This window comes from Ochotona curzoniae, unplaced genomic scaffold, assembly GCF_017591425.1.
Source record: "Ochotona curzoniae isolate NIBS_2020 unplaced genomic scaffold, NIBS_Ocur_1.0 contig_3622, whole genome shotgun sequence".
In the NCBI taxonomy this organism is placed as follows: domain Eukaryota; kingdom Metazoa; phylum Chordata; class Mammalia; order Lagomorpha; family Ochotonidae; genus Ochotona; species Ochotona curzoniae.
In genome coordinates, this window is record NW_024465926.1 from 22,082,152 (window position 1) to 22,104,274 (window position 22,123).

A 22,123-nucleotide genomic window follows, 5' to 3' on the forward strand; every position below is an offset into this window, starting at 1 on the left:
GATAATGGTAGCCCGGGACCATGAGATCAATGGAATGACCCACTTCTTCTGGTCTTCATCACAAAGTTCCAGGTTTTCTCAAGGGTTTATGACGCAATTTCAATCTTCCATTTAATTTGTGCCTTGACTAGCCACTTTGATGTCAAATAGTATATGTCCAATATGAAGTATCTATTAAAAAATCTATAGCTAGATTGATTAGAATATAGATTTAATACCATCCTTCAACTCTCACCGTTGGGATCAGTAATTGAATTAAAGCAAAAGGAAAAATGAATATGCAAGTTGATTCCTGCCTTAAGACTCCCTGACACCAAAAATCCCACACCTACTCTGTTAGCCATTCCTTGAAGCAATGGTCATGGAGCAACACTGTGTGCTGCAGGTCTTTCCAGTGGTCTGTATGGCAGTGGAGGTGGAAAATCATGACATGATCCAGTGAAGAGAAAGGTTAAAGATGACTAGGTTCGAGGTTCCTTATTTTACAGATGAGGAAATAGGTTTGCTACTCAGAAAGGACTTGTGAAAATCCACTTGCATTTTAGGAAAAGAAGTAGGGAGCTTGAAAGTCTTAACAGGAGAGGAATCCAAGGTCAACCAGTCCAGCTACCCCCTAGATGGGCACCTATCAGGTGACAGAATTCCCTTGGCAGCAGGAACAGCTGTGGTGCAGGGGGCACATGTTCCTTCCAGGAGCTGCTCTTTCCGTCTTCTGTGCCCTAAGAGCTCACTAGATAACGACTCTGCTTTAGATCTGTCTCCTATGGTTTCTTACTTGTATTCTTGAGGGTCATGCGAACAAATCCCAATTCTTCCTTAGCTTGTGCATTTTTTAGGTTATCTTTTTTCTTGCCACTTTATCTCCTTCTCTAGGATGAGCATCTCGCATGTGTCCTGTGAACTAGCATCTAGATTCTCACCACCTCACATCCATCCGTGTCCCTCTTAGATGTGCGTTGCCTCAAACTGAGAGCAATCTTGTAGTCTGAAGGACAAGATCATGTTCTTTGTTCTGAAGACTTTATGTTGAGCCATTTATCCTACAATCGCAGTGACTTTCAGCATATGCAATTTAGGATTCTTTTGGCTGTGAGAGACAAAAAATTCCATTCTAACCAGTTTAAGGGAAAGTGGGAATTTCATAGAACCCTTAGCCACCAAATCAGAGGTAGAACTTCAGGAATGTCTGGATCCGGGTACCCAGCTGGCTTATGTCTGAGGTAAGCATCTCTATGCATATTTGTTCAGCTTTCCAAAGGATCAATACCATTTCCAGGCAAGCTAAAACTCAGCCATGTCCAACTTACACCTTCAAATCTCTAAGTGCATGGTAAGGAAAGAGAAAAGGTTTCTGATAGCTATCATGAAGTTGCTTCCTTTCTGGGCTGATAGTAAGTCTGTTGCATCTTCTTCCCCTGGCTTCTGGAAGTTAGCTGGAAATCGTTGGTGCTCCTAAGCTGGTGGAAATAGGATTCTGCCTGCATCTCTGCATGGTGTACTCCCTTTGTGTACACCTGCCGATGGCGACATTTCCCTCTTAATAGGAACCCCTCGTGCTATTGGATTGGGCGTCCTCAGTGCGTCAATACATACTCTTGGTCATCAGCAACAGCCCTCTATCCAAATAAATGCCTATTCAGTAGTAACAGGAGTTAGAGTATCAACATATTCATCTGGAGGGGAGATAGACACAGCTTAGTCTTCAGAACCAATGAAAACTGCCAAGGCTGCATTTTGTGGGCTTTGAGGAATCACATACACACCCTGAAACTAAACACTACCATGCCAATTTTTCTAAAGCACCAGTAGTAAAATCAACACAACTTAAAACATGGGGTTGGCTAGGGGGGATTGGGAGAACCACTAAAGGGAAATGAAGTTGTCATTAAGAGATAAAACATGCAGGGATACCAGGTGCACAAAACACCCACAAAATTACCAAAGACAGTGGAGCAAACCAGGACTCATGACCTAAGACAAGGGCTGACACTCTTTCACTCTTTGAAGAGGAACCATCCTCCCAAGATGGGTTTGACGCTATGCTTTTCAGACAAAACTGTTTGCTTGTTTGTCATCCTGAATTGAAAAAAGGAAGTTGAGCTGCCAAACAGTTTTTTCTGGTTTTTTTTTTTTTTTTTTTTTGGTCTTACAAGGCATCGTGAAACCTCTTTGGATCCCAGCAGCCTTGTGTTTTGCATGCATTTCTTTTCATATTGGAAGATTAAAACAATAGCTTCTGGTTATCATTGCACGTATTATTGATTAAAATCCTTGCCCCAAGACCTTCCATCTCACTTTGCAACATGGCGTGATTTACTTTTCTTTTTACTCCCTGTAACGCATGATTAATGCTGATCTCCGGAGTCCCAGTGAGATGAAGCTAGGTGTCAGGTATGATTTGTCAGCTTGGAAGTATAGATTATTTTATGTTTCTCGAACTTTGTGGCCAAGGGAACACAGCTCTTGATTGTTAAATCCATCCACACTTTCCCTTGGGCTATGAAATGCCAGAAACATTAAATAGCCCACTTAATACATAACCTCATTCTGTATGCTTGACTATTTTGTTTTTAATTTTTCTTCCCTTTCCCGGCTGCTCACATGAAATGGGATCAAAGAAAAAAATTATCCTCACTGGATTTTGTTAAAATATTAATAGGTTAGGGTTGACTGGCTAAATTGAATATCTTTGCTGATCTCACTTGCATGTTTAACTTGTGCTTAGGAAAATATGTTTCCTAGGTGATAACCTTTTATGTACCAGTCTGACTTCATTGAAATGCATAGAGATAAAAATATGTCACGCTCAGCGGTTATGCTATTCTTGTGTGGCACCATGATTATTCAGATGGTAATTGACCCCCACCTGTAGACAGCTCTGATTCTGTAGTCAATCATTTCATTTGATGTTAAAATATGTGAAAGTACAATTATATAATTTACATTACAAATCATGCTGAATGCCAGGGGTCTCTGAACCGAAGACAAATGCAAAGGAATCAAGGGTGGCGGGAGAAAACTCTGGTCAATAAATGAAGTGAATTACACCGGGCAAGGGTTTCAACTTTTCCTATTTATGTCCACACAAGAGCTTTTGTGTGTGTGTAATTGAGAGAGCGTCTCTGGCCTTCTCTCTGTGCCATCAATGGCAGTGCCTTAGATGCTTTGCCAAGGACAGCTCCTCCCTTCAGGGCAAAGCATTGCTTTTCTTGGCGTCCCTTTAGGTAAAGAAATGGGGGCTTGTCCAAGAGACAGAGGGAAAGCTCAACCTCTTAAAGGGACAAGGACAGCATCAGCTCTGGAGAGATATGGGGGCTACTTGAATCCTAGCCTAACACAGGCATGAACTGTATGTCGCCTCATTGATTAGGAATGTGGCTCCCCATACTCCACATCTCAGTATCCTAGTTTGAAACTCATGCCAATATTATTAGGAGTTGTGATTATTAGTCATCTAACTTTGACTATATGCCCAGTATCGAGTTAAACATTTGTTGAACATTGTCCAGTTAACCCTTCTAATGTCTCTGTGAGGTGAGTCTGCTATCATTTATTCCACACAGGGTGGTTACAGAGCATGCCCAAGGCCATTCAGTGAGAAGGTAGAACAATGGGGACTGGAACTTAAATATTTTGGTTGGCAGACTCCAGGCCACAGGCCCTGCTGCTCTTCCAGGTCTGGTGTCAGATACCTGCAGCGGCCACACACAACTGAGGAAATGTATAAGGCATCATCCCTGCTTTGATGGGGATTCTATGAGGTCAGGTAGGTTGAGGGCGTGGGGATCTTTAAGAGGGTGGCCCAAGAAGGAATGCAGTACACACAGAGTTCTGGTGGAGACAGCAATATTTTCTGCTGTTACTTGGAGAGTCTACTTTGGTCCAGGTCCAAGGGTTACTGATGAGTGGGCCATCCAGACACTTGCAGGCCAAGAGGAGGAGGCACGGTTATTTCTCTTGTGGGTGCATAGAACTTTGTGCACTGGAACTTCCAAACCCATCCTCTTATACTTTCTTCTGGCACAATCTGCAGTAGTTAGGCTGGGCAGTCCGCAGGGCCTCTGATTTCCAGGGCGGGTGACCTCTTAGTCCAGGACACATGAAAGAGAAAATGGCATTCCTCTCAAAGCGATTCAGGTGCCAACACCAGAATTTGTTTCTGTGAACACCTGATCCTCTAAATGTGCTGGGAACCCTGCCCCCTTGGCTAAGAAGGGCTACTTGACTGCCAGTTCCCCTCACAGGCGTGCAAGCTGGCCTTGGGCAGCATCCCACAGGCCATCCTTGTGAAGAGTGTGTTGTGGACTACGCCACCTGTGGGAGGTACTGGAGTCAGTCATGCTCATGACTTTTGCGATAACCCATCCTGTCTTCCTATCCCATTCCATCTTCCTATATTCGTAACCTTTCAACAGAATCGTTAAGAGCACAGAGTCTGTAGACAAACATCTGTGATCAAATTCCTACCGTGGAATCTGCTGACTCTGAAATCTCGTCCAGGTTACCCCCGTTTGTCTCAATTTCCTTTGCTTATTAGCAAAGTGAGCCATAACACATGCCTTCTAGGATTTTCTAAATATATTTTTAGGTTTATTTATTTTTATTGGAAAGTAAGACATACAGAGAGAAGGCAAGGAAGAGAAGAAGATCTGCATCTGCTGGCTCACTCCCCAAATGGCTACAACAGCCAGAACTGAACCAATCCTAAACCAGGAGCTTCTTTCCAAGTCTCCTCCCATGGGTGCAGGGTCCCAAGGCTTTAAGCCATCCTCTACTGCTTTCCCAGACCACAAGTAGGGAGATGGATGGAAAGCAGGGCTGTTAGGACACCAACCGGCATCCTTATGGGATCCTGGTTCATGCAAGGTGAGGACTTCAGCCACTAGGCTACTGTGCTGTATCCTAGAGTTTTCCAAGTATTGAAAGAATTAGGCTGAAGAGTTAAAACAGTACCTAATACATAGTTAGGTTATGTGGCAGCCTTGAAAATTATTTTACTTTTTCTTAATTAGGGATGTCTTTTTTTTCCCCAATTGTTTGCTCAAGTTAAATTCCTTGGAACCCAACACGATGGCTCAGTTTACTAACCCACTGCCTGCAAGTTCATGTCCTGGCTGCTCCACTTTCCATCCAGCTCCCTGTTTGTGGCCTAGGAATGAAGCAGAGGATGGCCCAAAGCCATGGGACCCTGTATCCATGTGGGAGATCTGGAAGACTCCTGGCTCCTGGTTTAGAATTGACTCAGCTCTGGCTATTGTGGTCATTTAGGGAACAAGCCAGTGGAAGAAAGATATTTCCCTCTGTCATTCCTTTCTGTAAATCTACCTTTCCAATAAAAATAGATTTAAAAAAAAGAAAAAGAAAAAACTCCTGTGCAAAGAACCATATAATAAATGCATGACTACTAAACTCTGTTTTTAATATTCTATTCAAGGGTCCTAAGCAATTGATCTATGCGCTTCAGGAACTCTAAGAAAAGTCAAGTTCAAACCTCTCTGCCTGCATTCAAAGCTCCCCACAATGTATCTTCCATTCACCTTTGCGGAGTTGTCCCCCTAACCACTTGCCAGAAACTCTGCTGATCATCTACCTCCCCATCCGAAGCAAAATACGTTGTGTCATTATTTGATAAAGAATCAGCACAGTGGTGGTGCACTTGGGCCTATGGTCAAGGAAGTGCCTTGGACCCCAGCTCTGTACCATCTCAGCTGTGCAACATCAGTTGCTTACCTTTTCCTTGTGTCTCAGCATTCCCCTCTCTAAAATGGGATTGATTAATCATGGACTTTACTTCATTAGAGAGGAGAGGAGAATTACACAAGTTAGTTCATGAAAGTCTTTGGTCTAGGACTTAGCCTAAAGGGCAGCCCCTTAAACAGGAACTAAAAGAGGCATTGCTATGATGGTTCCATTCAAAGGGTTAAATACTAGTTTGTAAATTCCATGCAAAGGCTGAACCACAACCATTTTGGGAGGTTTGTAGGCACTCTACTCCTCCCTGCAGAGTGTTTAGCAGAGAACCTGGGGCTGTGGCAAGGCTGAGCTGATGGGAAGGGACCCTGCTGGTCCTCCACACAGTCAGAAATCCCAGTGCCCACTTGGTGAATGAGCCAGACGCTGTGCCCTGGGAACCTTTCCCAGGAATTTTCTGGAGAGTCATTTTGAAAGTGAATTGAGACATTATCTTTAATTAAGGTGGCAATCTGCCCTCCTGAATTTCCCATCCCTAGGTGCTTCAAGGATAGGCTCTGTTTTGTTCCCTCCCCACCTTCTCTTCTTTCTCTTAATTTCAAGCCTATCAGAGGGCCAGTTTACTAAATTGGTTTTAATGAAAATTTAGCCAACATGAATAATAATGAAATGTAAAATTATTCCTTAGCTAATGAACAGCCAGCGGCTTTGGGGTTAATAGCTTGCTTTTGGTGTCAGCTTATTTATATTGAAATAGAACTGTAACAGGACTCTAAACAGTCTCCTCTCCCTGATCATCACTTACCTTAGGGTCTACTCTTTATCATCAGTCATGGTGTAGTCATCGTCCCACTTTGGATCTTTTGTGAATTACTTAATTACCTAGTTAAATCTGGGCAGGTTTTTTTCCCCTGAAAAATAAATAATAACTCTCATCACCTTCTTATCTACAAAATGTGCTGTGAAGCAAATGTTAACACCAAAGTAGCGATGTCGTTATTTTATGCGAACATTGTACTACTCCAAAGACAGCCACATGCACCACTTCAGTCACTTCCTAAATGCTATCACAAATTTCCTAGGTGGGTGACTTAAACCACACATGTTGATTTCTCACATTCCTGGAGGTTGGAACTCAAGATGCTAGTAGACCTAGTGACTGGTGGGAGCTTGCTTCCTGGTGTGCAGGGAACTGCCCTGTCCTTGCCTTCTCATCCCATGGAGAGAAGGAGAGAGTGTGTAAGCTTTCTCTTCTCTTTGCTCACAAGGACTTGGAGTCCACTCATGAAGCTCCACCCTCAGCACCTCCTGATCTCTCTCAAAGTCCCCAGCTCTGAATACCATCACGCTGCAGGGTTGGGATTTCATCATGTGATATTGGGTGGGGCATGCCTTCATTCCATAGCACTCAGGAATCTCTTCTTTGCTGATCCTTAGGCCAAATGACTATCTTGACCAGCCATGAATCAAAGGGGCTGTCACATGAACTCTGGCTGATAATGTGCTCTGGACAACTCCCCAGATGCCCTCAGCTGCCTGCAAACAGAGGAAGAAGCAGCAGGCAACAGAGGGTCACCCAATTTCCTTCCTTTGAACTCTTGAAAATGTGGGGAATTTGGTGATCAAAACTGCAACTTTGAAATGTGTGCAAGTTCCTTGGGAATTGCTTCGGCGATGTTGGCAGATTACTGGGAACGGGAGCACAGGAACCATCCATCATGAGCGGTTCTTCTGTCTTTTACAAACAGGTTTCCTGCTGAATTTTTGTTTGAGGAAATAGAAGTAGGGAGAGAGTTGCTACTTTTTTTTTTTTTTTAAGTTTAAAACAGAGACCAGTTTCAAAGCTGCCAAATTGGAGTACATCAAATTACTTAGTCAATGGCATCTTGTAAGAAACAAAAGAAAAAAAAATAAGTAAATGGAAGTTGATGATCATTTTAAACTTCTGAACATCAAGGGACACAATCAACAGAGTGAAGAGGCAATCCACGGAATGGAGGAAAATACAAATCACATATGTATTAAGGAATTCATATCCAAAGTGTATGAAAGGACTTCGAAAGTTCATATAAAATGAAAGTCTGAGTTTGTTTTGGTACAAAGATTATGATATTCACACAAAGCTTTTTAAATAACATGCATTTCCACAAACTTTTTGAAGAGCCCTCTCACATGAAGACCTCCAACAACTCAATAAGAAGTCACAACCTGATTGAATATGGACAAGGAACCTGAATAGATGGCTTTCCAGAAAGATCCGTCAATGGCCAATAGATATGTGAGAAGATGCTCAACAGTCCCAAGCACTAGAGAAATGCAAATTAAAACCACCCAAGATTCTGTGTCAACAGCGGCAAGTAACATGTGTTGGTAAAAATGTTGAGGAATTGGAGGACATAAGCACTGTCGGTGCGAATGTATAATGGGAAAAACAGGATAGTATTTCCTTTAAAAATTAAAAATTAAATTATCATGTGATCCAACAACTCCACTTCTGAGTATATACCCCAAAGAATTGAAAACAGGACTCAAAGAGGCTGTTGTACAAAGAGATAAACATAGTAGTTCATAGCAATATTATCCACAGTGGACACAACCTAAGGGTCAATCAGCAAATGCTGAAACCAGAATGTGAAATAGATGTACACGATGAAATGATTCTAAGTCTTAAGGTGGAAATAAATGCTAATAGATTCTGCTCCGTAGGAGGGACCTTGTGGACATGGTGCTTAGTGAAATAAGGCAGTTACAAAAGGCCACATATAGTGTGAGTCCACTTATTTGAGATATATGAAATCCCTAGAGTAGTCCGACTCAGGAAGACAGACATGATGATTGCCCGATGAGTGCGAGGAAATGGAACTAAATGATGAATAAATCCCACGTTTCTATTTGACCAAAGAGAGAGTTCTGTCGATGGAGAGAGCGGTGGTAACTACACAGCCACATAAATGAGTGAATGCGCACCTGAGCACTTAGAAACGGTTAGTACAGTGAGTTCGGTGGTTACAGACTCCAGGAGGCTTTGTAAGGAGGGATGAGGTGAGCCTAAAGAGGAGTTTTAGGAAGATCCAAGGTGATTCTGATGATCCTCACTCATTTCTTTGCACCTACGATTCTCTCTTATTCTAGAACTGTGTGTGCCATCCATATCGTCTGTCTACGGAGAATAAATGTTTCTTTTACCTCTGGCCACATGGTGGCTGGAGTAAAGCTTGCCTCCTGGGGTTCCTGAGTGCTCCTCATCTCAGTTGCTGTTTTTCTCCAGTTTCTGGCATCAATCTGGAAAGGTTATACCCAGCTGTACTCCCCAAAGCCGAAAGTCTTTCCCAATTAATATGTGTCTTCTCTCAATTCAGCTTTGGGGGGGGGGGCGGAATCAGTTGTGGTATTTGAAAGACTAGGGAGAAGAGATCAAATCAAAGAAGTAGCAATTAAGGTTTCAAAAGCTATGGCATCCCAGTAGCCAGCAGGGCCAGCATGACCTCCCAGTCTTGTAAGGCTAAGTTCCTGAACCCCAGGGTACTTTGCCCAGGCCCTTCCTCTCAAGCAAAACAGGCCAGATTTCCCAAGCAGAAGCCACAGCCAGTCTTCAGCTCCCTGCAAGAACAGCCCCGGGGCCCTCAGCATCTGCTCCTATCAACCACTTTCCTTTCCCTGGGGGCAGTTCAGACCCCAAGGCGATAGGGCCCTCACTTAGGAACTGAGGGCACAGACGTGAGTTCAGCTGTGGCCTTCTGGCTGTGCCTCAGGCTTTATCCCCTGTCCTCACCTTACTCTACCTTCAGCACCTGTGAACATTTTTTTTTCAGCCCCCTGATGACAAGCCTGGCTCATTCTGAGTCCATGGAAGGGGAAACTGTCCCTTGGGGAACTTGGGCAGGGCTGCGATTGACAGAGATTTCTTATGTTGGGTCTGGGGATTTGCTCAAGTTACCCTAGCCAGGCAACACCTGCTTTCTCCCACAGTACTCTGCTTCGGAGTACGGCTGGCCTTGAGATGTCCTGTGTGAGTGTTTGCCAAATGCTTTACCAAAGCCCAAAGGACTGAAGTCCTTTCCCTGGAAATTTCTATTCAGAACATTCCACTGAATCCTCTTTACAGGTTGCCCAAGTGATGTTTGGTCTAGCTAAGACACTATTTCCTCCCGCTCCTTCCTTGGTGTAATGTGCAAATCAGAGCATTGAATCTCAAAGATGAGAAATAATAATTACAAGTGTGTAAGAATAGTTCTAGAACCCATCTATGTTTTTAAAAATAATGTATCCTTCCTTCTCTTTCAAAGCTCCCAGGCCGACCATAAAAGGATAAGCACTCCTTTGTCACTCACGACCTTGACAGTGGAGCAGTTCTTTCTCTGGTCTCACCTTCAGGGTAAGCACTGTCATCTTCCTTTGGCAACAGCTTCACAGTCATCCCACCCAGGAGACCTCTATCAAAACAGCCCCGTGCCAGTTCACAGAGCCGAGTCACAATGCGCCCGGGAGCAAATCTCTCCTAAAGTTATAAAACAAAAACATCAGCATCTAAAAATATCAGCCGTGATGAGTCTTCTATTTTTGATCCATTGTTGTAGAGTTTGAGCTCTCTGGCTCTCAGGGTGCTTACGTTTGGCTGCAATTAGACCCTGGATATTAAAAGCAATTAATGTCCCCCTCTTTATTTGTATGTATTTAAGTTTCGCAATGCAATTACTTAGAGGCCTTCCGAAGCATGCCTGAGCATCATCCTCAATCAGCAGAATGAAAATGTTGCCTTTTGTGATGTGGCGAATAAATGATAGAAAGAAGTCCCTTCTATGTCTCTGTATGCTATTCACTCAGGGCTAATTGCTGTGGTCTCTAAATGAAATACAATAATGCATCCCACCTCTGTGCCAGTTTGTTTAAAATCTGCAAAGCTTTATTATTAATGCTATTTAATTACGAGAATGTCAGCCATGGAGAATTCTAAACCCACACTTTCCCTTCATCATTAGTAACAGGGCAAAAATGAAACACTTTGGACAATGAAGGGTTCATATTTCAAGCTTATACAGTAGCTGCTAAAAGGGTATACTCAGAAAATCAATTTTATTAAAGTCCTTGGAGCACTAAAGGGACTTGCATGCAACTAAGCAATTTTAAAAACATGTCCACAAGCCGTGACTTTTTGATTCATGTTTTTTAGTGGGGGTTATTTTTGAGTATTTTCAATATTGTCTCCTTACAGTGGGGTCAAAAGTGATTTGGGGAGGGGGCAAGCCTGGCAAAAGGAACATATCCTCACAATTTTTTTTTCCTGCCTCTTTTTCCATCTGACACAGGGAATTCTGAAACAGGCAATCCAGGAAAAGGCCAGTGGCCAGAGGCAATCTGATAATTCCTGCAAGAGGGACTGTGGGTGGAGGAGGCAACAGTGTGAGCAGGATACACAGTCTTTCTTCCTTTATTTTATTGTATTTGTAAAAACTGCTTTTCTCCATCTCCATTGGAAAAGAATGGTTGGAACATCACAGTGAAGTGTGGCTCTAAGCCACAGATTTACCAGCTTAGGCACAGATGCCTGCCATGAACCTTCCCCAGATCCCACCAACCCTTCCAAAATGGTGCTGTGTCCAAATCCCTCACTTGGCAATTCATGGATAGCCTTACTACGATTAGTTGCACTACTTACTTCTGCCTTTGAACTTGTCTATTGGTGATTCATGCCTCTGGCCTCCTTCAAAAGATCTAGGATGATTTGAAGGCAGAGACCTGGGATCCATCTCTTGAAAGCATGAACCCAAACCAACTCTCTGAACTCTCACTTTCATCTTCATGGACTACTCAGTTTGTTGTGTAACTCTGTCTCCTTTCCCCAACCTTTTTGCAAACTTTTTGGTAGGATGTGGCTTATGTCTCTGGAGTGTCTGCAATGATCCTTGGCACACACCAGGTGCTCAACACATGTGGGCGGAATCTATGCATGTATTAATAAAAGCAATGGATCCATCTGTGGTTCCCCTGTAGCCTACTTCAGTGTTTTTGCTTCAGTATTTTAATATTAGAATAACAATATTTGATATGCGATGTGTTATTATATTTAATTTATTTTAGCATTTTAATATCCTTTAGCATTTTAGTCTTACTTTTTTGGAACTAATTGGAAGATAACACGGAACCCATATTAGCCAGCCCGAGTCTCAATTCTAGTGCTGCCTTTTTGAGTTGTGCATATTTCTAAGATGTAGATTAAGTATTTGAAGACAAGAAGAACCAAGACTTGTGCTTTTCAACTCTATACCTGGTTTAGAATAATGGTAAAAAATCTGAGCTTACCTCCACAGTCCCATCCCCCAGCACATAGGCCTTGTTTGAACACGGATTTGTTTTACCCTGATGTGACTTTGGGATCCTTATCTAACCTTTCTAGGCCTGGATTTCTTCATGGAATGTCTAACCCACAGGATTGTTCCATGGGTTAAATGAGATAAGGAAAGTGAACCATAGGCTACCTAAATGGATGCTGTTGATGAAAGAACAAAGTGCTTGCTTATTTGGTGGAAAGCAGGATGAAGGTTTTTCATATAGTGCAGGACTCTGTCAAAGGGTGCTGGAGAAGCCAGGGCATTTGAATCTGGTCCCACTTCTCTGTAGCTGAATTCAAGACCTTACACATCTCACTTTCATTATCTTTGAGATGGATACAATTATGCTTCCTGTTTGCATCCCGGTGTTGTTGTGGGACTCACATAAAATAACAGTTCTAAGAGAACTTCTAGGGAACTATACACAATTATTCAGCTCTAGTCGAAAATAAGTGTTTTTTGAGGCTTGTCTTCCATGACTGGGGAGTGCTGATCAACACAGTTGATAACATCCTGGTGTTTCCAGAAGGGCTTACCGCAGAACTGACACTGTTCCTTGCACTATGCAGGTTAGCTCCTTTAGTCCCCACGATCTGATAGCAGGCCAGCTGTGATTTCCTTCCTCACTTACACATAAAGAAACTGATGTTCAGAGAGGGGAGATGACTTGCTCAAAGTCACACCATAAATGACAGAGCTGGGATTTAGACCCTACAAGTCTCACTCTTTCCTGCTCTTACTTGTTCTTACAGAATCAGCTGTTTTCTGTTTCTGGGTCTCTTTTTCCCTTTCTCAACAAGAGCATGGAGTTTTCTCCTCATTCTCCTTGAATCTCAGAAAGTCTTAGGAATGGAGGGGAAGAGAGGAAAATAGAACTTAGCAATGAGGGTGGGGAAGACAATGGGATAGGGCTCTATTTGAATAAAAACACAAGCACATTTAGAGTTCACATTCATTAATATATTCGTACACAGCTCCCCTGTGTGTGGAGGGTGGCAGATTCTCCCTAGCTCAAGTTCAAATTAAAGAATAAAACTTCCTGTTATATCTGGTTTCTTTCTTCTTAATTTTCACATTTATATCTTTAATTGGACTCAGATTTTCTTGGGCATGGAGAGTAAAGTGACACTCTACCCTGGTATTTCCTAATGAGTAATTCCACTTCCTCTCCACAATTTCATTACATCATTATTAATTTTCTGACTTATTGGAAGTTCCCCTCTTATCAAACAAATGAGTGTGGAAATTTAACTTGCTTTCTGGATTTTGGTTTCGGCTGTGGATCTCTGTCTTTGTGGTGGGTTTCAATACCACAATTGCTGTTGCTGGTTAGTTAAAATAAATCAATACACAATGGCTGCACATTAATAACTTTCCAAACTGAGCACTTTGGACATGAGGTCAAAGCCAGTGCAGGCTTATTATAGTTAGGACTTTACATTTCTGGGCATCCTTCCATCACAGTGCAGTCCATGGTGCAGCAAGGCTCTGATTAAAAACAGGGTGTTTGCCAGTGATCTGATTCAATCTCCAAATGGTTGGTGGGAGATCTTGACAACCATCACTGGAACATTTGTAAAACAGGAAGAAAAGCAAGCTTTTCAAGTAATGGCTCCATTTTTCTTCAAGTTTTTTTTTTTTTTTTCAGAGACACTTTAGAGATGGTCCTCCATTCTCACCCAATGTGAACCCACAGAGCTGATTTGGGAACAGGCATCCAGTCCAGGATGTGGAAATCACAACAGTCAGGGTTGGGCCAGATGAAAGCTAGGAAGCTGGAAGCTACATCAAGATCTCCCATATGGGTGGCAGAGACCCAAGTACTTGAGCCATCAGCAGCTGCCTCCAAGGTTGAGCATTAGCAAGAAGTTAGATTTAGAAGCTGAGCTGATACTCAAGCTCAGGTCTAGCATTGTGGTATGTGGGTGCCTGAGCTGTGTCTTAAAAACACTGTGATGAATGTCTTTTATTTCTGAGTAGATTTGGACAAGGCTTTGACCTCTCTGGATCTCTGTTTTCTTCTTGGGTGTGTGAAATAGAAATAATAACTCCTGTGATACCTTACGTGACTATCAAGACCAAGTAAGATGATACCGATGGAAGCACACTGCTTTAAAGTCTTTCAATAGTTTGATAGTTCAGTATATTACACTTGAACCATAAGTCTTTTTATAGATGAATTATGAAAACTCATATATCTCTTTTCTTTTTTATCTGGGAAAAATTAAGATTCCTCAATTTTCTGTAAAAGTTTCAGAGTTTGGAATCCTCCAACACTAATATCAAGGAATATTCTGGATAGAGGCCACTCATTAGACAGCTATCTGGTTGATTTCAACTGTGTAATGAGGTTTTTTCCACTGCTAATAAAAGAAAGAAGGAGGAGATATTCTCTTTTATAGAAACATCCTTTTAAATAAAAAAAAATTATTATCCATGGCAAATTCTCAGTGGAGGCAGATGGGAATGCAATGTCTGGTGAGCTGTTGGTTTTTGCACTGGCATGGGTATTCATTCAAGCTTAGGGCGCCTTTTGCCACATCAAAATGTGAGGTGTTGCAATTCCACAGTGAATTCCTCAAAATGATTACTCTGTGGGGGCATTGGGTGTATCAAGTCACCCCTGGTGTCAAAGTGCTTGGGTTTGAGTCCCGGCTCTGCTCTTGACTCTACTTCTTGCTAATGAGTATCCTGGGAGGCAGCAGTAATCGCCCAAGTACTTGGGTCCCTGCCACCCACGAGGGAGACCTGGGTGGTGCTCCTGCCTGGCAGTTTCTCCCAGCTTCAGTATAGGCCCAGTAGTTGCAGGCATTCAGGGAGTGGACTAGCAGAGAGAATGTTTCTGTCTGTCTGATTCTCCCTACCTTTCAAATAAATAAAAACCCAAACATTTATGTGTATGTGTGTGTGTGTGTGTGTGTGTGTGTGTGTGTGTGTGTATTTGTGTGTATTCATTTATTCTCATTTTTCCTCCTTATTTTTTTCATCCCCTCCTCTTCTGAACCCACTTTAAATCAGTGTTCTCTCCACTGGGAAAACTCTAATCAAGGGCTCTGGTGATCTTCAGGCTTTTAAATCTCATGGTCAAAGCTTAAACTCTAGCCTACTGAGTTTCACTATAGTATTTGACATCACTGTATTCACCCATCAGGACCTTTTTTCTTGGCTCCAAGGGCATCACATCTTCCTAGGTTTTACCCCATCTCTGTGATAATCCTTTCTCAACTGGAGGCCTTCTCTAGCTCCTTAACCTCCAACTGTTGAGGCTTGGGTTTGGGTCTCACATCTCTTCTTTTTCCTCTCTTTCTTCTTCCTGTCTCTTCCTTGAGTTATACTCGTGCTTCTGATGATTTTCTTCTCTGTCCTGCTGCTTTGAATATCATCTTTAAACATATCTACAGATGAAACTTCTTAGATGTAAGACTTGTAGACCTGATTGTTTACTCAACATCTTCACTCAGACTTAGCATATCCACAACTGGATTCCAATCAAACTGATCCAACCCATCATATCTTTATCATTTAGCAAAATCTCAACGTCATGGTTGGATCATTGAAAGAGTCCCCAGCCTGGTCTCTTTCCATTCATTTCTAGAACAGTTTTTCTAGAACTAGGAGTCTGAATAATGCTGTTGAAATCTAAACTGGATCGTTTTATTCCTCTGGTCAAAACCTCCCAATGACTACTCTCCATACTTGGAGGAAAAGTTAACTCCTTACCATGACCTGGAAGGTTGAAAATTATTAGCCCAACCTTCTGCCATCTAGCCTCCTTTGTCTTCTGGCTCCTTTGTCTCAGGACCTTTGCACTTGCTAATCCACCTGCCTAGACTGTTCTTTTATCAGGTATTCACATAGTGTGCTTTCTGACCTGCATCAGGTCTTTGTTCACAGATCATCATAACAACAACAACAAAAAAATTACCTCTGACCACCACCATCTCTGTGCCCATCCTCTGTGTTCTGTTTCACCATTATTTCTTGAGCTTATCACCACCTGACATATATGGGTCTGACCCAGGCACATACTTAGTCATTATAAATCTTCATTGAGTGATGAAGTGAATAAAGGGAGGAGAAGCATAAATTCCCGTGAAAACACCTATCCAGTGAACTGCTGCTTTCTAGGGTGAAAGAAATCTACTGGCGTCCTATCTTGATGCATCCTACTGGGGTGGGGGCAGGTGCTCTGTTTCCCAAGTCTTGAAGGGATGTGGAGGAAGAGCAGAGCTTCATGTATGCTTCAATGGTCTGAATCCAGGGGATGAGCTTGGGAACTGGATCAGTTATGTGAGCAGTCAGCTACTACAGCATCCAACCTGTTTGGGGCAAGCAAAAAAAGGGAGGCAAGGGCTGGGGCTGCTATTGACATGACAGTTCTTTGGGCCCAATCCTACTACCACCAGTGAGACCCTGAATCATACAGGTTCCCATCATAAGCTGCCAAATGTGCTGTCCTAGGTTTGTAGAGGATTGTCCGGGCTGATTTCCTCGCAGAAAACAGTAATGCACATCAGAAGTTATTCTTTCAAGTCAAACACTATCTTTATCAAGGGACGCTCAGGCACTGACTCTCAGGGCTGTATGGCAGGGAGAGGGGTGATAACCAAACCAAATGACTCAAGAGGCCTCCTTGGGCCTGGGACAGGGCTGAGGCTGGGAGTAGGGGTGAGGATCTACTCAAGCCTGGGCAGCTTGCTGGGGCCTCCACAACAGTCCTGAGCTGGAGCCGGGCAGGCAATCCAAGCCACACAGGGCTGGTTTTACGCTTTTAGTTCTGAGATAGTGATCGTGGGGGAAAATTCTCTGCGTTTGTGGAATCATAAATTTTTTAAGGTCTCTTGGCTCTACTTTTAAATTTAGTGCCTGAATAAAATGTTGGCTTGAGCTCCATATTCGATTATTAAAAATCATACCCAGGCCTGGGAGACAAGTATTTACACATCTGCCTGCTCATCAGAAGACTCACATATCAAAATGTGGCTCTCATCACACCGCGGCTGTGTGCGAAGGGGGAAGCTGCCGACCCCCAGTGCCGCATTTGCTAAATAAGCAAGTCAGACTGGAAAGTCTTTAAAACTCTTTCTTGTCAAACAGAGTCCATTTGTAAATTCTATAGACTACACTTCCATCAAATTTGCCCTTTGTCTCTTCTCCTGATTTTTAAGAAAGTCATGAATGAATATGGATGAGGAGTCTTCAAAATATTCATGAAAAATGCATATTATGAAAAAATTACTTATGGATATCAAATTATTTTGCACTAAAACACACATTTTAATTTTATGTCCTTATGAATCTTTTGAAAAAAAAAAAACCTTATATATGAATGTGTGTAAATGAATGAAAGAAAGTTCTAGAAGAATACAAAACAGAGTTGATAATACTGTTCATCCCTGGAAAGAGACTCAGCATGGGATACAACGGGGTCAACGATTTTAATCTTGTAATTTTTTAAGGAATATGTAGTTACCTATTTATTGTTTGATTAAAATTACTTTCAAGCCAACACATGCTTAGTGTAAATAAATCAGAAATGATAAAAAATATTAAAAATATTAATTACAGTCCTCCTATCCCTGCAATGAAATTGTTGATACATTGGCTTTATATTGTAGGGAAAAAAAATCCCCAATGTCCAGGGTCCACTCACACAAGGTGTTCTCGTGAGAGCTACCAACACATTGCTTTCACAGATAAAGCATTAACCTTATTGCCAAAACTTCTGATACATCCTTTCCCCTAAATAAAATATCAGCAATACTATACTCTGGGGAGCAAGATGTTTAAAAGCGTCTGCTTTTACCACTTTGAAAATATTTTACAAAACATCTGCACATTTTATTTTTGGAGGGTTGTGGACCATAAGAGTCCCAGGCATGAGAAACATTTATTCAAAGTGGGGGAGAGAAGGAAACCGCTAACAGGAGAGGGAGAGGTGGAAGATGCCAAGCTAAGAGGAAAAATCTCTAATTTTTGTTTTTAAAGGGAATTTGGTAAAACTAGAGTTTCCTCCCCATGGTTCTATTAGACCTACAAAAATGCCATGAAACACCTGCAGTTCAGGTATTGCTGACACAGCACAACTGACAGATTCTTTAAAATAAAATGCCCATAAACAGTTCATCTGTATTTCGGAGATTGTTTTTCCATGAACTTTAACTGGACTTTAATAACAGCAACAAGGCACATACGTACAAGCACATCTATGCACTTCGGCATATATATACATACACCTGCACATACAAGCTTTAGAAACATCAAAATGTAAAAACAAACACCATTAGCTGTGAAAAAAAATTTCAAAGTGAAATTATTCTCAAAATCATATTCCAGGTAGAAATCATCAACACAATAGTATTGTTTCATATTTCTAAAAATGCCCAACACAGAAACCTATATAGAAATATAACAAGGGTATTTCTGTTTAGATTATGAGAGAATGAATGACTCGGTTTCCACTTTAGACATGAGCAGGTGGTTCTGGAACTCAGAATATGGGAAGGAAAGAAAAGAGCAGCAGAATTAAGGACTCCATGTTTGGAAGGAATGAATCAGCAGAAGAACCCTACTGGAATCCCCAGCTGGTCCTCCTGGAACCTGCTTAGATACACCTTGGGCAATGTCCAGATATCAGCACAGCCCCCCCTGCCCCACCAAGCCTGCAACTATCTCTGGCATCCACCTTACAGGACCTGTCCCCTTGTTCCCTCCATCCTGCCACGCCCCTGCTCATATGTGAGTCCTAGGTAACAAAAGAAGGAGTAGATGAAGTTTCCAGTGGGAATGTGAGATACATGCTCTAAATGTGATTTCTCTGGTTCTTTGCTCTAAGCATTGAATCAGTTATTTGTAATCAGCTCCATAGCAACTTGACCATCATAAACAGAATTTCTTTGCTTGAATATCTGGGTCACAAATGAGAAAGACTCGATTCAAACATTAATGTACTCATACTGAAAATGGATTCAACATAATCCAAGGTTAGCAGCAATGTAGAAGGCATTTTGGTCTCAATTGCACTTGAGGCTTTCATGTCCTGAATGACATTTTGTTAGTCATTTTCTTCATCAGTATGTCCATGGGAAGGGAGCTCATTACTTCCTCAGATCCCAGAGTCAGTAACTTTTCTTAACAGCAAGTTAAAATCCAGCTGTAATATTCCTTCCTTCAGGTCTATGCTGTGGGGTCTCCAAGATGACAGAATGTCACATCTCCTAGAGTCACTCTCTGTATTTCATGTACCTTTCCAGGTCACTCTATGAGCTTACTGGGCTACCAGTGATGCCTAGAATCTTATCTGCATCTGAGTGAATGATTAATGTACACCCAGTTGTTCAAGGCAGAGATCCATAGAACTGCTTCTATGGGCAATGGAAAAAACTCAACTCAAAGGAGACTATAAAAATCGGGAACTGTGACCATGAAAAGCCCCGCAGTGGGCCTCATGGCTTGATTTCTGGCCTCCGTAATTTCTTCAGGGTCCAATCCTGTGAGCTCCATCTCTCTACTCCTCATCTCTCTGCTGTTTCTCAAGGTGGCAAATTGGTAGCCAGCAGCTCTAAACTTCCACTTTCATGATTCTGGCTAATGGGAAAGGAGGACTTTTGTCCATTCAGGTCTGGGTTAAAGTTCTGACTCTCACTGGCCCAAATTGGATCAGAGCCCCATCTTTGCATGGAAAACTAAGGCTCCATTACTGTGGGGAGGGGTGATTTAGACTCCCATCCCTAGAGCTGGCGTTGGCATTGTCTTTTCCCAAAACACATGTGAACCCAGAATGGGGATGTTGCAGAAAAACCTAGGAATGTTATTACTGGAAAGAGAGGAAGTGGATGGTAAGATCCATGACTCTGTGCAGGGGAGCTGCCTATGAGACAATCAGAATATTCTCAAACAAGATTAAGGAAGATTTTGGTGAGTTATCTGTCCAGTTCAGGAGTGCCCTTTGTAAGCATAGAGACAATCAGCTTTCCCTAGGGCTTTGGATAAAAGCCTTTCCTCACAGCTTTCCTACCTTTCACACCATCAGTCATGGCTTTCAGGTTGTCACCACGTTGTTCAGAGCAAAGTTGATTTTCACACTCAAATTAGGTTACTTAAAAAAAAAAAAGGTGTGTGTGTGTGGGGGGAGCACAGTGGCTAAAGTCCTTGCCTTGCATACACCAGGATCCCATATGGATGCCAGTTTGTATCCTAGCTGTTCAACTTCTCTTCCAGCTCCTGCTGTGGCCTGTGAAAACAATGGAGGACAACCTTGGGACCCTGCACCCATGTGGAAAACCTGGAAGAAGCTCATGGCTCCTGGATTCGGATTGGCTCAGCTCCAGACATTGTTGCTACATGGAGAGTGAACCAGCAGATGGAAGATCTTTCTGTCTTTCCTTCACTCTGTAAATCTGACTTTCCAATAAAAATAAATAAATCTTTTTTAAAAGAGTAAAAAAATTAAAAAGTGCATGGAAAATACACGTTGTGACATACACAATACACATGGGGGTGTTTGTCTATATGGCATCAGCAGTAGGGATTTAAGGTAGCACATTCCATCTTTACCATTAAATTAGTAAGTCTTGATCTTTGTGCACCAATGTATCTCTTAATTGCATTTTCCCATGAACCCATCTGAAGTACTTGCATGCATGCATATAAATATGGTGGCTACTATCTATTGAGGACTTGCCATATGCCAGATATGATAAACTCCTCACAAAGGCTATTTCACCTTTGTGAAATAGGAGTAACCGTACACATTTGTCAGAGGAGGAAAAGTAGGGGATATTCCAGCTCAGAGCCCACACATATTTTAGACCCAGTCTGGGTATTCTGGAGTCCCGAGTCTCCTGATGGCAGGATTTTCTTAGAGGTAGAGCAGGTTCTGAAATGATTTCACCTGCTGAGCAGTCATCCTTAGTTAGTGTTCCTCTGGTGTATACTTTGAGTCCATCTCCCCTCCCTCTTCTTCATCTTAAAAACAACAGGCAGTGAAGAGAGGAATTCGAGCCCTGACTGGCCTGTGTGACACTGGGACCATTGGGTGTGCTCTCTCTGGGCCTCAGTGTCCAGCTGAAGTAAAACTTGACACTCCGTAATCCTCTCACAGAGGGAGATCTTTATGGAACTCAAGGGTATCACTCAGAGTTGGCTCCAAAGCTAGAGATCCATGCCTGCTTCAAAAGCCTTGGAACTCTCTGAAGCAGTTCATCCACCTGCCCCAGCTCACTTTAATCCATGTGTTCTCATCCAGCTCCCAGATGAGAGCTTTTGGGGATGGGTAGTAAATGACCTTTGGATTCCTGGAAAGAAATCCATTTTGAAATAGTTTCATTAGCCATGAGAATAGAAAAATCCAAGAAAACCAGCACTTTGCTGGTATTCTTCAATTTGAATCCTCCCAGAGTTTAGGCTCCAATCAGCTCCCGTTTTGGCTGCCATTATACACAACCTTTTAGACGAACACCTGAGCACTAAGCAGGTCCTCTGGTGGCCACAGAGCAACTTGGTCTTCCCAGTCCATGTGTTCAAGCCAGTGCTGACCTGGCAGTGGTTCCCATGCCCGCTGCTCAGCTGGCTGCCACCAGGGGAGCTCCCAAACCCCACCTGGTGAAACCCACATCTCATTTCTCTGCTCTCATTTCCTCCCTGGCTCTCCAGCATTCTCAGCTCCAGTATCTTCTTCAGACCTCATGGATTCTAAGTTTGTTCCTGTTCCAGGTCTTGGCTCTTGCTGTTTCTAATGGCAGAAAGGATTTTCTCCTGGTTCTTTCTGGAGTCAGCTCAAAGGTGGAAATCGTCCAGAGTAGGCCCTTGGGGAATATCTGATAATTGAGTCATGATTTCAGGAGGTGTCCCTGAAGTCTCCCTGGAGGAGGCCGGCTTGTGGTCTGGGCTCTAAATGCTGAGCTTCTGGATTGGGCTCCCATCCTCTGATCTGCTTCAGATCTTTTCCCAGTCTTCTGCAGGATGATCTCATCCATGTGTATACTTGAGATCAGCTGCTATCCTTGCTGGGATCTCTCGCCGCGGCACTGTCTCAAAGTGCCCCTGCCTTCCCCTCTCTTTGTCCATTTTCAGCTGCCCTATTTCTAGTGCTTAATTACAGT

General features: G+C 42.6%; 1 long non-coding RNA gene across 2 annotated transcripts in view; it reads left to right on the plus strand.

Moving 5' to 3' along the window:
• Positions 1 to 20,276, plus strand: part of LOC121158081 — a 33,019-nt gene extending 12,743 nt beyond the window's left edge. The window contains exons 2-3 of one of the 2 annotated variants that reach the window (XR_005884136.1): positions 9,978 to 10,066; positions 20,241 to 20,276. This is a non-coding gene — a long non-coding RNA (uncharacterized LOC121158081). Of the gene's footprint in view, positions 1 to 9,977; positions 10,067 to 10,997; positions 11,742 to 20,240 lie in introns of those variants that run through there. The other variant, XR_005884135.1, reaches the window with a different exon arrangement.
• Positions 20,277 to 22,123: the final 1,847 nt, after the last annotated feature.